The sequence below is a fragment of the Salmo salar genome, chromosome ssa03 (genome assembly GCF_905237065.1).
Source record: "Salmo salar chromosome ssa03, Ssal_v3.1, whole genome shotgun sequence".
Classification (NCBI taxonomy): domain Eukaryota; kingdom Metazoa; phylum Chordata; class Actinopteri; order Salmoniformes; family Salmonidae; genus Salmo; species Salmo salar.
In genome coordinates, this window is record NC_059444.1 from 42,442,067 (window position 1) to 42,458,108 (window position 16,042).

The 16,042-nt window shown below is 42.7% G+C and overlaps 1 pseudogene; it reads right to left on the bottom strand.

The window, feature by feature from the left end:
* Positions 1-6,791: 6,791 nt before the first annotated feature.
* LOC106600468 (DNA ligase 1-like) overlaps positions 6,792-16,042 on the bottom strand; it is a 42,771-nt pseudogene continuing 33,520 nt past the window's right edge.

The window sequence follows — 16,042 nt, forward strand, 5'->3', positions numbered from 1 at the left end:
CACCACCGTTCAAAAGTTTGCGGTCACTTAGAAATGTCCTCGTTGTAGAAAGAAAAGCACATTTTTTGTCCATTAAAATAACATAAAATTGTTCAGAAATACAGTGTAGACATTGTTAATGGTTTAAATGACTATTGTAGCCGGAAACGGCAGATTTTTTTATGGAATATCTACGTAGACGTACAGAGGCCCATTATCAGCAACCATCACTCCTGTGTTCCAATGGCACGTTGTGTTAGCTAATCCAAGTTTAACCCTTTTGCAATTATGTTAGCACAGCTGAAAACTGTTGTACTGATTAAAGAAGCAATAAAACAGCATTTGTGGGTTCGATTTACAGGCTCAAAATGGCCAGAAACCAAGAACTTTCTTCTGAAACTCGTCAGTCTATTCTTGTTCTGAGAAATGAAGGCTATTCCATGCGAGAAATTGCCAAGAAACTGAAGATCTCGTACAACGCTGTGTACTACTCACTTCACAGAACAGTGCAAACTGGCTCTAACCAGAATAGAAAGAGGAGTGGGAGGCCCCGGTGCACAACTGAGCAAGAGGACAAGTATATTAGTGTCTAGTTTGAGAAACAACCTTTTAAAATGATCAACTTGGATTAGCTAATACAACGTGCCATTGGAACACAGGAGTGATGGTTGCTGATAATGGGCCTCTGTACGCCTATGTAGATATTCCATAACAAATCAGCCGTTTCCAGCTACAGTAGTCATTTACAACATTAACAATGTCTACATTGTATTTCTGATCAATTTGATGTTATTTTAATGGACAAAAAATGTGCTTTTCTTTCAAAAACAAGGACATTTCTAAGTGACCCCAAACTTTTGAACGGTAGTGTATACATATATATATATATATATATATATATATATATATATATATATATATATATATATATATATATATATATATACACATACAGATAGATTGATATGAGGACACTAAGATACAGACATGAGCGCTAATGGCAATACAGGGAGCGGGAGAGACAGAGAAAGAGAGAGGGCAAGACAGAACACCAGAGAAGGGGTTTCTACGTACGAGACCAAGCCTTCCACTCCAGGAGGACCCACAATCCATCAACCTGTCATATGACATAAATATGCATTTGTTTATCTATGGTGGGTCGATTGAATCTACGCTGAGATTATGGCTTAATGTTACATTCCTTTTATCCCCTGGGCCTCTAGCTCTCCTCTCCATATCAGAATATTTGGTCTTTCCATCAGACCAGGGTTGCGTCTCAAATGGAACACTATTGCCTATAGAGTGCTCAACTTTTGACCAGGGCCCATAGGGAGAGGAGCGCGACCTTGTGGACCAGCAGTTAGAGGGCTCTGGTCAAAAGCAATGCCCTATATATGGAATAGGGTTCAATTTGGGACGTAGATTCTGTACAAGATTGGCAGCATGCAGTCTAAACTCAGTTACATATTACAAGGCTACTCATTGTAGGCTAAGCTTAAAAACCCGAACACCATACTGACGGATCAATTAACTACAACAGACCATCTGCCAACCTGTAGTGGCAGACACTATCTCTGTGTATCTCCTAAATGATTAAGGCTTGCCATAAGGCAAAGGAAACAGGATATATTTTATAAACCTGGCAGGCAGGTGGAGGGAGCGCATGGCAAACTTCCAAAGTCTTCAGCAGTGGCAGGACGGAGATTGCCTTGGCACACAACTGCAGTATTAAGAGAGAAAGAGAGAGAGAAGAAAGAGAAAGAAAGACCCCTCTGCTGGCAGTTATAAAACCACCTGCAGTAAAGAGAGAGAGACCATCAACTGCTAAATAACACAAGAGAGAGAAGAGGTAGGGCTAACTCTTAGCCTGCATCCCAAATGGCACTCTATTGTTTATTTGACCAGGGCCCTAGGGTGCCATTTGGGATCCATATTTAGGCCTTAGCCCAGATGGAAGAGAAGAGTGGATTACAGGAGCAGCACCCTCCTGGGTTCTACTGCTGTGTGAATAAAATCACCTCAGTAGGCTCGCCATCTACAGTGTCTGTGTGTAGCAGAAGGTTAATAACCAGGCATGTTGGCAGATGAGCACCAGTGGAATGTCTTGGACTGGCCGGGTTGGAGGGATCTGGAGAGCTTCTTGAGGGGGCTGGTGGGTGGCGGCGGGCGGGCGGGAGGCCGAGGATGAGTCCCAAATGGCATCCTATTACCAATACAGCGTACTACTTTTGACCAGGGCCCTGGTCAAAAGTAGTGCACTGGATAGGGAATAGGGTTCCACTTGGTATGCAGACAACATTCTCTGGCCATGAGGACAGAGGGGGAGACAGAGGCCAGAGAGACACAGTACTCATCAGGTCATGAAGCTAATGGCCAGGGAAGTGATCCAATGGAGCACAGCAGAGCAGACAATCCCTTAGGGAGAAGAGAGGAGCAGCAGTGTTGGCCTAAGCCAACCAGCATTTGGGAAAACGACCACCGATGTGGACCAATCACAACACAAGAGCCATAAACACCCTGGGCCCATATTAACAAAACTTCTCAGAGTAGGAGTGCTGATCTAGGATCAGTTTAGCCATTTAGATCATAATGACTAAGATTAAATGGACAGGGGGGACCTGCTAGTAGATCCTTTCTCCTACTCTGATACGCTTTATGAAGAGGCCCAGATTCTGCTCCCAAACTGCAGCTAAAGGGTGAGGGTAACCAGCCAACCTGCCATGACGAACAAACAGTAGGCAATTCTAAAATGTTCTCCAGACAAGAGACTGCAAGTCTCCCAGTTATTTGAATAGGTGTAGAATAAGAATAGAAATAGGATGTGGCTTAATAGGGTCTTGGTATAATTACAGAAAAAGTGCCAGTGAAGACTGTGGAAAAAACATGTCAGGTGCTGTGTGCATCCCAAATGGCACTCTATTTGCTATATAGTGCACTTGCCGGGTTGGAGGGATCTGGTGAGAGTTTTGAGAGCCATAGGGCTCTGGTCAAAAGTAGTGAACTATGTAGGGAATAGGGTGTCATTTGTTACTCAACCAGGGTGATAAAGCTGGCATGACATCATCAAAACCATTATCCAAAGGTTACTGGCCAACGCTCGGTGGTCCTGTGGCTCAAGAAAAACACAATTGATATTCCGTGGGTTCAGTTGAAGACAATGGACGGTCCTGTCCCTCCCTCTCTCCCTCGTGTCCTTGCATGGCCGAGATGTCACAGAGAGCACCAAACAAGGGATGGAGGGGTAGACAGGGATGAAAAGAGAAGGCGCGATGGAGGAGAACAAACACATTATTCACAGTTGAGAAAGGGGGTATTGTGTGCAAGACAGATAGCTGGGTGGGAGAAAGGGGAGAGGAGACAAAAGGACAGAGAGAGGTGAAGACAGTTATTTGTCAAGCACCAAACAAAATCTAAATAGTTTGGGGCAATCCATAACAGTGTTCAGGAGGTTCTGCATTTCAGCCAATATCTCAGCATTGCTACCCGGCCTTTCCGCTATTTCTTTCTCTGAACCACGGGGAATACAAGCTACGGAAACAACATTTCCATTTAATTTGATGCCTGTGAGCAGAACTGAGCAGTGATGCGATTTGATGTGTCGGTTGCTTTTCCTTTACGTCAGGGACGTAGGCATGTAGCTACTCCATCATGTGTATCAACAGACCATAATAAACAGCGGTGAGAAGCAGGATGATTCCCAAATGGCACCATATAGCGCATTACTTTTGTGCTTTGTTGGTCATAAGTAGAGCACTATAACGAGAATAGGATGTCATTTGGGACACAACCTGAGTTTGGTTCAGCAGCTCCCAGGTGGGGGGACTCAGTGGAGCAGGTTAGTTAATCTGAACCAACATCAGGCAGATGCTATAAGTGGAAACCAGGGCTGCGTTCCAAATGGCGACCTATTCCCTACATAGTGGAATATTTTTGACCAGGGCTCTGGTCATTATAAAAGGGAATAGGGTGCCATTTGAGACATCCACCCAGGCCTCTGTAGAGATTGAGGCCACAGAACCACAGCAGAGCGGTACTCTGCCCTGCAGGCACATGATCTGAGCCAGCTGCCCCTCCGTAAACACTAAACACCAGCTCCCACTCCTCCCCTCGGTCTGCAACACCACAACACAACACACTGCTGCTGCCCTGAAACAACACATGAGCAGAGAAGTCTACAGCTCATATTCTACTCATATTCTACTGCGCAAATGTTCAGCTACTTCCTAATTTCAGGTATTATTTTTAATTATCAGAAGCAACACCAACAGGGGCAGAGAGACATACAACAGGGGCAGAGACACATATTATAATATAATATAAATAGCTTATATAAATAGCTAATATTCCACCGTGCAAACATTAACTGCTTCTTCCTTGCTTCAGGTATTAATTAAATATGAAAAATAATAAGCATAAAATCTAAATCTGCCATTTATTCGTGATAGAGCTAGCTAGGAAAGGAAAGCCACATGTTGAGACATGCAGAGAAAGAGAAGGAGGGGGGGAAGAAAGAAAGAGAGAGAGAGAAAAAGGGAAAGTTGTGGAGATGAGTAGAGGCAGAGAGAGAAAACACAATGACATAAACAGATGGGAAAGGGCAAGAAAATCTACATTTCCATGCCCAGGCTGGCACAATGCAGCCCTTCTCCTCCCCCTCCTCCCTTGCAGAAGCAGACACTGAAGCTCAAGCACAGGTCACATCACAGCCCACTCACTTCCACATGCACGCCACAACATCCCAAATGGCACCATATTCCCTGCATAGTGCACTACTTATGACCAGATGTGCTCTGGTCAAAAGTGTGCACTATATAGGGAATTGGGTGGCATTTCAGACACATACAAACACAACAACCACCGTGTATGGCATCTCACTAGCTTCCCAGAACTCTACAATCCGCTTTACTTCCTATAATGACCATGTGTCCTTGACTCTCTTCTCTGGCCTGCGTCTTCTTGTAGTGGATTGATTCTTGATTCCGTCTACTGACTTGTGGAGTTTCATCATCTAATGCAGGCTGGGAAAGGCTTCTGTTTGTACTGCTCCTTGAGCTGTCAACCTGTTTGCATTTTATAATGTACCTGGCGCTCTCCTTGCTTCGTCCTTGTTCTTCTGCACATACACAGTACATTTAGAAATGTTACACTGATATTCTGCATAATAACACGTTTTAAAGAAATCGCATGTCTCTTGTTGCAGTGTTTTGCAATGTTTCTACAGGGAAACTTGTTTTGTGTGGGAGTGTTAATTTGACTCTGGTGAACTGTTGAGATGTCACAGTGTACTGTTACACACTATTACAGTGTAGTGTACTGTAATATTTGACGTAAGAGGTAAATTGTCAATATTTGTAACCTAGAGTCGAGATATTTTTGTATTGGGTAGACTAGAATTAACCTCTTCAGTTCCAAGTACACAATCAATGTGAGCAGCAGTGGTGGAAAAGTACCCACTTGTCATACTTGAGTAAAAGTAAAGACAGCTTAATAGAAAATGACTCAAGTAAGTGAGTCACCCAATGAAATACTACTTGAGTAAGTCTAAAAGGGTTTGGTTTTAAATATACTTAAGTATCAAAAGTAAATGTAATTGGCAAAATATACTTAAGTATCAAAAGTAAATGTAATTGGCAAAATATACTTAAGTATTGAAAGTAAAAGTAAAAATATTTCAAATTACTTATGTTAAGCAAACCAGGAGTCACCATTTTCTTGTTCTTATTTACAGATAGCCAGGGGCACACTCCCAACAACATTTGTGTTTAGTGAGTCCGCCAGATCAGAGGCAATAGGGATGACCAGGGATGTTCTCTTGATACAGTAAGTGCATGAATTTGACAATTTTCCTGTCCTGCTACCCATTCAAAATGTAAATGAGTACTTTTGGTTGTCAGGGAAACTGTATGGAGTGAAAAGTACATTATTTTCTTTAGGAATGTAGTAAAAGTAGTCAAAAATATAAATAGTTAAGATAAAAAATAACCTTAAGTAGTGTACTTTAAAGTATTTTTACTTAAGGACTTTACACCACTGGTGAGCAGCAATGTTTAGAGTTGACCTTGCCTTCAATAGTGTAATGGGGGAAAACAGAAGGACATTTATCTTTACATTCTGATATCCACACGTTGGTAGGGGGCATCCTAAATGGCCCCCTATTCACTATATTAGTGCACTACCCTGGCCCTGGTCAAAAGTAGTGCACTATGACAGAAATAGGCTGCCATTTGGGATGCGCCTCATACTGGACTGAACCTGTAAGAATGAGAGGTACTTAGGGGAACGTTAGAGCTTTGTTTACTTCTCAACAGTATTCAAATCTCTGCGTACTGCTAGGATTATGCAAGTGTTATTCAACTCTTCTCAACTCCTCATCCTTATTGCACCAGGTGGCTCATAGGACACCAACAAAGGGATCTCCATTTCACTCACTGCATGAATGATAAACCTTAAGACAAAGGATAACAGCTCATACATGCTTAGAACACGTTTTAAAGCATACTTTCAGGTAGTGTTACTGAGATATGCATTACAAGTGACTCTCAAAGATGCAAGTCTTCAATGTCTTGGTGTTCTTTATATTGTATTGGACAGTTTCCTGAACACAGATGAAATTTAGAACTGGATTAAAAAGCAGAAAAGTGGTTTTTAGTCCAGGACTAGGCTTAATCTGTGTCCAGGAAACCAACACTATCAATTGATAAAATGAAGCTTAGTACAGGATAAAATCAACACCCAATATGTTTGATATGATAAAATTAGCAAAGCCTTTATTCACATTGTCATTACTGTGATTTATTTGAGTCATTGAAAAGTGTGGAACACATCCTTTATTTATACTGTTAAGTATACGTTTACAGAAATAAGCCTTAGGCTCAACACCAACACACACAAAATGTTGATTATCCTGACACTGGCAGAGCCTAAACCAGCACCTGGATCTAGACACTGCTGCGCAGAGTTTAATTTTTTTTATATTGCATCGACAGAGCCTTGCTCAAGTTTACCATTAAAAAAAAATGTATATATGTACAAATTTATATTTCACCCGAGTTATTGGCGACTGGCCGGTCCGTTGATGAGGTCAGTAACAGTCCTCAAGGTCAGCTTTGTCTCCCTGATTCTGAGCAACCTGCTGCTCCCTATACAAATCAGCAATCTGAAATGGGACAGAACAAAGAAATCAGTGAGGGGGGAGGAGATGAATGAGCCAATTGGAATCTGAGGATAAGGTGGTACGAGGGCCAATTTATATCAAATTACAGGGGGATAAACACAGAATACCAAAATTGGTGTAATAAAATATACTGTGTGTATATATGTGGAAGAAGCTGAAACACAGAGGGGGGGGGAGCATAGATCTAGAATGATGTATATATATGAAAGAAAACTGACACCCTATTCCCTATTTAATGCACTACTTTTGCCTGCAATATGGATGCACCCTCTGTCTCTGAAGGTAGGTTTCTTCTATAGAATAGGGTGTCTACCAACTCTGCCCAGAGTGGGTGAAAAAGCGCTTTGGTGATGAGATTTCACTTCCTTGTGTTATAAAATACATTTTACCAAGACAAATATGATTATAAATGTTCTGAATCATTAGTGGGGTCTTTCTCTAACATTTCATTAACAGTATATCCAAAAAGGCAGAATTTGTAACCTAATACATCTGATAATAATCACAAAGCTCTGTTGAAAGAGCATGCAGCAACTTGAGGATTTCACATTTTGTGGTTCTCATCTTCAAAGTTGTTTCCTCGGGTTGCAAAAAGCTAAATTAGCATGACACGAGCTGAATTTAAACGTAAAAGGCTTTTTAAAAAAGCTTGCGGTATACTCAGTGCTCTGTTGACATTTCACAAATACTTGTTTTTGTGAGAAATCTTCAAAAAGAACAGGAATTTCACATTAATATGAAAAGGGTATACCAAAATATGAAAGTACTACATGTCATGTCTCAAAATGGATATACATCTTACCTCGACATTGTTTTAAGTCCTGCGGATTCGAGAAGAAAGATGGCGAGTTCAACGGGAAAATGAGCCTGTCAAGTAGCATCCAGCCTAGCTGATCCGATGCTGTGCAATTGTCATTATTTTTTGAGAAAAATATTTGGCCTCCATTGATTTAGTCACCCTAATTTTGCCCATCCTACAAGGGTAAAAACTCCAATAACTTTTGAATGGATTATGATAGGGGCATGAGGTTTGGACCATTGAGTTTACCCATTTGTCAAAATATGCGTTTTTGATTGGACACCCTACATAGAAATACATTTGGGACGCAACCAAAGAAATTCAGAACTACGAGATACACTGTCACAGCAGTGTCTACAACTACCTGTCTTCCTGAAGTTGCGTCCTCTGGCTTTTTATCATCTCGGATCCTCAGGAAGCGTGGGAACCGAAGAGAGATTCCCTTCTCTAGGTCACACTGGGAGAGAGGAGAAAAGACATGAATCGCCAGTAACAGTATTTGGATAATTCCAAATAGATGGTTTGTAGATTGTCAACACTTCAAACAACTATCCACTAACCCTAGCCCTTACCCTAACCTGAGCAAGCGGTTGAAGCTCTTCTCTGGGTCACACTGGGAGAAGACGAGAGAGGGCTAAAGAAAAGCTATGAATCATCTTTTCACCTAAACTTGTCTGACTTTTGCTGCCGCTAAAGACATTAAAACGAAGACTATTGTGGGTTTTCCTTTCACAGTTAATATGCCTTTTAAACCCTGCACCAAAAGACTGGAGGTTGAAGAACTATTGATTCGAGGATGGCAACTCTTTATTTAATCTAACATAGTACCATGATATCACAGCTTTGTTGAGTACTAATGCAAAGCACAGATTAGGATCCATATCCACAAAGAGCTTTGCAGTAGAAGTGGGGAATAAGATTTTTGGACAGCACTGCTACTCAAACTGCTGCTTAGGCCTATACGAGTGTGTTTTTAAGCTATGGGTAACATGGTCGCTTCATGGTAGGTCTCTTAAATAATACAGTTTTTAAGGGGAAACAAAAAGTGGCATGATCCTCATGAGAAATTTGAGACATAAAAAATGTGAAAATGTTCCGGAGATATTTCGCAACATCCTGAGACCTAAACATTTTAGATTTGCAGAGGGGATTATTGAGTTAAAGATTCTGTTGTGGTTGCTTCACTGGTCGGCCCTCAAAGATAAAATTGCATTGAATCAAATTATTAACTTCCAAATTACTTTAAACTGGCTTGAAATCCAAATATTATTAGTACTGATGAGCCAGTGTACAAGGACGAGTTCTACTAACCAATCCCATGCCAGCCTTGTAGATCGGCGACAGCGATAGGTCGGCACACTGCACTTCCCATACTTGCACGGCATCAAGCCACACATCGGGCTCTGTTGATCGGTCCACACGATGATAGGGGTGGGGTTTGGGCAAAATGTGCTCCTGGAAAAGACAATGCCTTCACAGTTAATTGGGTCTAAAGACTTTTGGCAGATTCGCTTCAAGAAACTCTGCGCTTCGCATCAAACGAGCATTGAACACAAACGTCTCTGTACTGTACCTTAAAGAATTTGTAATGTTGCTCCAAATCTTCATCCTTGAAACCTGTCCCAATCTGCAAAGACAAAATAAACTGAAAAATATATTCCCCTGTTGTAAGCCAGATGAGACATTTAGCAGAGCAGAATAACAAAGAATTGCGAAAGAATTCCCTGTGCAAAATGCCTTTATCCTATTTGGACTGAGGCGCTGTGTCACCTTTCAGAGAGACAAACCAACCGAGACAGAGAAAGACAAAAAGTCACCTCCTAGGCAAGGAGGTACACACACAGACATACGCAGACACACAAAGACACCCCTGACACACACACAGACAGACCTTGCAGACTGACTGGAACTCTTCATTGTCCTCATCGTAGCGGGCGAGCAGGAAGCCTCCGTAGGTCCCTGTTCTCTTGCCCTTCCCCAGATACGCTCCAATCACACACAGATCCACTGTCCCCCATCCAGATAGTCCTTCTTCAGCTAGAAAGAGAGACAGGGATGAGTGGTAGGTTTTCATTTGAGTATTTATTATGAGAGAGTGTGTTTGTGTATACAAGTGTTTCCCAACTCCATGTGGGGTCACCTGATATGAAAATGGGGTCGCGGGAGAATTTCAAAACCCCCCACCCCAACAACATACAAAAAATATATAATATCATCTTTGTATCTCAAAATCATTGTAATGTGGTTCATCTTAAAAATCTAAATGAAAATTATTCAAAATCTAAAAGATCAAATTCAACCAGAGCGCCCTTGAACCTGAGAAAAGGCCACACTTGACCGTTGAACTTGAATCATTCCCACAGTGAATGGCTAAGCCAGCTACGCTATGAAACCACACACTATTGCAGAGACTTCAAAATTACTGGCCGCAATAGATACGGTGAAAACAATGTGTGGGGAGGCAGAGTCACAGAAACTCACATCAATACCTGTGCCAGACAACACTGTTAAACAAATCATTCATGCTATTGCTAGCAATGAAGAAGAAACTGACTGAACGACCCAAACTCCAAACGGACGTTAGTGTTGAGAGCTGAGATGCCTATGAATTGCCTTGTTTACTATAGATGTCGGGGGATGCTCACGAGGACACAATGTTCTGTCTCACGATTCTCGAGCATGAAACGGCACAGGGGATGTTCAGTATGCTGCGTGGCTAACAGATTCCATATGGGATCAAATGGCTGGCTTTTGCACAGATGTGGCTCCATCTATCACGGGACGGAGGTCAAGTCTCTGCTTTCTAGTTATGAATGTGTCTGCCTCCGCCATATGAATGCATTGTATGATAACCCGAGAGCAACTGTCGGCAAAAGAGCTGAGCACAGAACTCGGAGATATACTGCAGCAAGTAACTTAGATTGTAAACTACATCAAACCACACGCTGGTCCGCATTAAAACCAGAGATGAGGTGCGCACTGTAGACCACGCCCGCTGACTTTGAGAAGCACCAACGCGACATGCATCAAGCACACCCATCAAGAACACCCATCTCATTAGTTGTGGTGAGATAAGATACATTATTTCAGACTCATTTGCAAATTACTCATAGTCCCACATCAGAAGTATGTGATGGGGAGTTGAGAAGACAAATCAAAAATACTGTTAGAATGTTTTCCAATTGACTGCCATAGCCCCAAATAAAAGTTAACTTTGGCTGTTAATCACATACATTCTTTTTCCCTCATTGTTGGAATCTGAGATTTTTCAGATATCAAAATGGGGTCGTGGGTCAAAAAGGTTTAGGAACCCCTGGTACATACGTGTGCGTGCGTGTGTATATGCATGTGTGGTTTGTGTACATGTGCGTGCATGTGTGTACCTTGAGTCAGTTGTGAGAGCGCTTGGTGATTTCATAAGTGGCATCTTTCTCCAGAGTCTTCACCATTAGTCCCTCACAGGAGTCTGAGGATTCAACCAAAAATCACACCACAGGAGGACATACAATTAAGAATGCATCCCAAATGGCACCCCCTTCCCGATATAGCGCAATACTTACGACCAGGGCCCATGGGAATAGGGTGTCATTTGGGACACAACCTAAGACATTCATTAATAAACAACTTCAGGAGAGAAGGAGATCACAGAAGACAGGGTTGACCTCCCACAAACACATGGTTGGCTCCCGTCTCTCTCCCTCCCTCACACACACACACAGACAGTCACACACACACACACACAGTAAATAGACCGATCCCACACTGACACACACACCTCGAACAGACTGCTCCAGGAACTCAGCGATGGTGTCTGTGTTGTCTGAGTCAATAGGGCGGGCGAACACAAACTCTCCCTCCTCTCCTCGAAGCTCTCCTTCAGAAGGGCCCTGCGTGGGACAGGGGCCGCTTTACCAGAGACTGAGACACACACACCACTGAAATTGCAAACATTACAATCAATGTCTAATTATTCAATGTCTAATATATTACGCTAGCATCCTGTCCAGGGGGTGTACCTCAGTGTTAATTTCGTCAACGAAAAGTGGCGAAAATATTAGTCAAACACCTATGTGTTTATTGTCACAGCCGTGTATATCCCCCCTCAAGCCGATACCACGACGGCCCTCATGGAACTTCACTGGACTTCATGCAAAGTGGAAACCATATATCCTGAGGCTGCATTTATTATAGCTGGGGATTTTAACAAAGCAAATTTGAAAACAAGGCTACCTAAATTCTATCAGCATATTGACTGTAGCACCTGCCCTGGAAAAACACTGGATCACTGCTACTCTAACTTCGGCCCTCCCCCGCCCTCCTTTCGGCAAATCTGACCATGACTCCATTTTGCTCCTCTCTTCCTATAGGCAGACACTCAAACAGGAAGTACCCGTGCTAAGGACTATTCAACGTTGGTCTGACCAATCAGAATCCACGCTTCAAGATTGTTTTGATCACGCGTACTGGGACATGTTCTGGGTAGCCTCAGAGAATAATATCGACATATATGCTGATTCTGTGAGTGAGTTTATAAGGAAGTGTATAAGAGATGTACTCACTGTGACTATTAAAACCTACCCTAACCAGAAACCGTGGATAGAAGGCGGCATTCGCACAAAACTGAACGCGAGAACCACTGCATTTAACCATGGAAAGGTGACTGGGAATATGGCCGAATACAAACAGTGTAGTTATTCCATAGGGAAGGGAATCAAACAAGCAAAATGTCAGTATAGAGACAAAGTGGAGTCGCAATTCAACGGCTCAGACACGAGACGTATGTGGCAGGGTCTACAGACAATCACAGACTACAAAAAGAAACAAAAAACAGCCACGCCACGGACACTGACGTCTTGCTTCCAGACAAACTAAACACCTTCTTTGCCCACTTTGAGGATAATACAGTGCCACCAATGCAGCCCGCTACCAGGGACTGTGGGCTCTCCTTCTGCGTGGCCGACGTGAGGAAGACATTTAAACGTGTTAACCATCGAAAGGATGCCGGCCCAGACAGCATCCCTAGCCGCGTCCTCAGAGCATGCGCAGACCAGCTGGCTGGTGTGTTTACGCACATATTCAATCTCTCCCTAGCCCAGTCTGCTGTCCCCACATGCTTCAAGATGGCCACCATTGTTCTGTATCCAAGAACGCAAAAGTAACTGAACTAAATGACTATCGCCCCGTAGAACTCACTTCTGTCATCATGAAGTGCTTTGAGAGACTAGTCAAGGATCATATCACCTCTACCTTACAGGTCACCCTAGACCCACTTCAATTTGCTTAATGCCCCAATAGGTCCACAGACGATGCAATCGCCATCACACTGCACACTGCCCTATCCCATCTGGACAACAGGATAACTGATGTAAGAATGCTGTTCATTGACTATAGCTCAGCATTCAACACCATAGTACCCTCCAAGCTCATCATTAAGGTTGAGGCCCTGGGTCTCAACCACGCCCTGTGCAATTGGGTCCTGGACTTCCTGATGGGCCATCCCCAGGTGGTGAAGGTAGGAAACATCTCCACCCCGCTGATCCTCAACACTGGGGCCCCACAAGGGTGCATGCTCAGCCCCCTCCTGTACTCCCTGTTCACCCATGACTGCATGTCCATGCACGCCTCCAACTCAATCATCAAGTTTGCAGACGACACAACAGTGGTAGGCCTGATTACCAACAACGACGAGACAGCCTACAGGGAGGAGGTGAGGGCACTCGGAGTTTGGTGTCAGGAAAACAACCTCTCACTCAATGTCAACAAAAGGAGATGATCGTGGACTTCAGGAAACATCAGAGGGAGCACCCCGTATCCACATCAACGGGACAGCAGTGGAGAAGGTGGAAAGTTAAGTTCCTCTGCGTACACATCATGGACAAACTGAAATGGTCCACCCACACAGACAGTGTGGCGAAGGCACAACAGTGCCTCTTCAACCTCAGGAGTCTGAAGAAATTTGGATTGTCACCTAAAACCCTCAAACTTTTACAGATGCACAATTGAGAGCATCCTGTTTGGCTGTATCACTGCCTGGTACGGCAACTGCACCGCCCACAAACGCAAGGCTCTCCAGAGGGAGGTGTGGTCTGCATCACCAGGGGCAAACAACCTGCCCTCCAGGACACCTACAGCACCCGGTGTCACAGGAAGGCAAAAATATCATCATGGACAACAACCACCTGAACCACTGCCTGTTCACCCTGCCACCATCCAGAAGGCAAGGTCAGTACAGGTGCATCAAAGCTGGGACCGAGAGACTGAAAAACAGCTTGTATCTCAAGAGACATCACTAACTCAGAGAGGCTGCTGCCTATGTACAGACTTGAAATCATTGGACACTTTAATAAATGGATCACTAGTCACTTTAATAATGCCACTTTAATAATGTTTACAATATCTTGCATTACTCATCTCATATCTTTATACTGTATTTTATACCACCTATTGCATCTTGCCTATGCCGCTCTGTCATTGCTCATTCATATATTTATATATTCTTATTCCTTTACTTAGATTTGTGTGTACTAGGTTGTTGTTGTGGAATTGTTAGATTACTTGTTAGATATTGCTGCACTGTCTGAACTAGAAGCACAAGCGTTTCGCTACATTCACAATAACATCTGCTAAGCATGTGTATGTAAACAATACAATATGATTTGAGTCAGTGACAATTGACAAGAGGACTAAATAAATCCAGGGGGAAAAATAACTAAATGAAAAGGATTTCTCATTTTGGTTTACAAAAACAAGACTAGATTAAATTATCTGTGTGACTAAATTCTGACTAGTAAATGGACTGGACAAGAGTTTTTGGAGAGATTGAGAGCTTTTTAGTGTCATTTGTTTGGTCCAATCAAAAACATGTATGACATTAGTAGAATTGTAAGGCTTAACTTTGATTACAATACATCTACAATATGTCCAGAGGTAGTGCTCTAGACTGCGGCCATTTAGTCACATTTTGCGACCCTTTGACTTGGCTGTGCGAGTTACATTTTTTATTGGTCGCATCAGTGGAAGCTGAAAATTCATTACATGGTGACCTCACTCAAAAGTTAAAAAAATGTCCTACTTTCTGGCTGCTAAAACCATGATTTGGTCAAACAGTAAAGTGCATTATCCTCATGATTCCAGTAATGAAATTGTCTGCCCAGCCCCTGGGCATGTTTCGCTGGGGCCCGCTGCTGTGATGAACGAGCCACTTGATGTGCGCTACGGGAGAGAGAAAAAAGCTTCTGATTGTGTAACATTTAAAAATCCAATTTGGGAAATACATATCTTTGGAAGCAACTACTGTTGTTCTCAGCTTTCTGTGGGTATAATTTATATTTGTTATCTCTTAATATTGAGCTCAAAAGCAACTATTTTACAACCAAGACATTTGATTATTCTTTAAGATGCGAAGCGCGCAATTGCGAGCGCATAGGGTCGCAATCTACAACATTTAGGACATTACATTTACTGTCCAGAGCGACTTACAGTAAGTAGTGAGTGCTTACGTTTTCATACTGGTCCCCCGTGGGAATCGAACCCACAACCCTGGTGTTGCAAGTGCCATGCTCTACCAAGTGAGCCACACGAGACACTAGCAGTGGGTATTATATTTAGGGTTAGCAATCTAGCTAATGTGTTTTGAGTTTACTTCCTGTGGTGAATTAACCCCAAAATAAATTAGCCTATGATATTAGTGCACATAACGATTAAGGCAAATTACTCTCTATTGAGCAACAAAATTCAGAAAATTCTGGAGCCCTATTTTAATAGTAAAATAAAAACAATACTCTTATTGTCAACCCACAATTAATGACAGTCACTGGATTAGGTAGCACATCAACATATCTTGAATCATGCATTCCTGCTTGGACATGTTCAATGAAACAACTTATTTCTCGTGAAGCCTACCATCTCAGTAGTCTATTACAGTCTAAAGCACTGTGAATGACTTCATAAGGCAATTACGTTTTTCTATTGCGTGACGCTGTGGAAAACAATTGGTTCGAATCATGGGCTGGTGCCACCAACTGAAAAAGTTATGGGAAATGTTAGTCTGGAGCCCTGACAAGGGGTGTGACTTTTTACCTGCTGCAGAT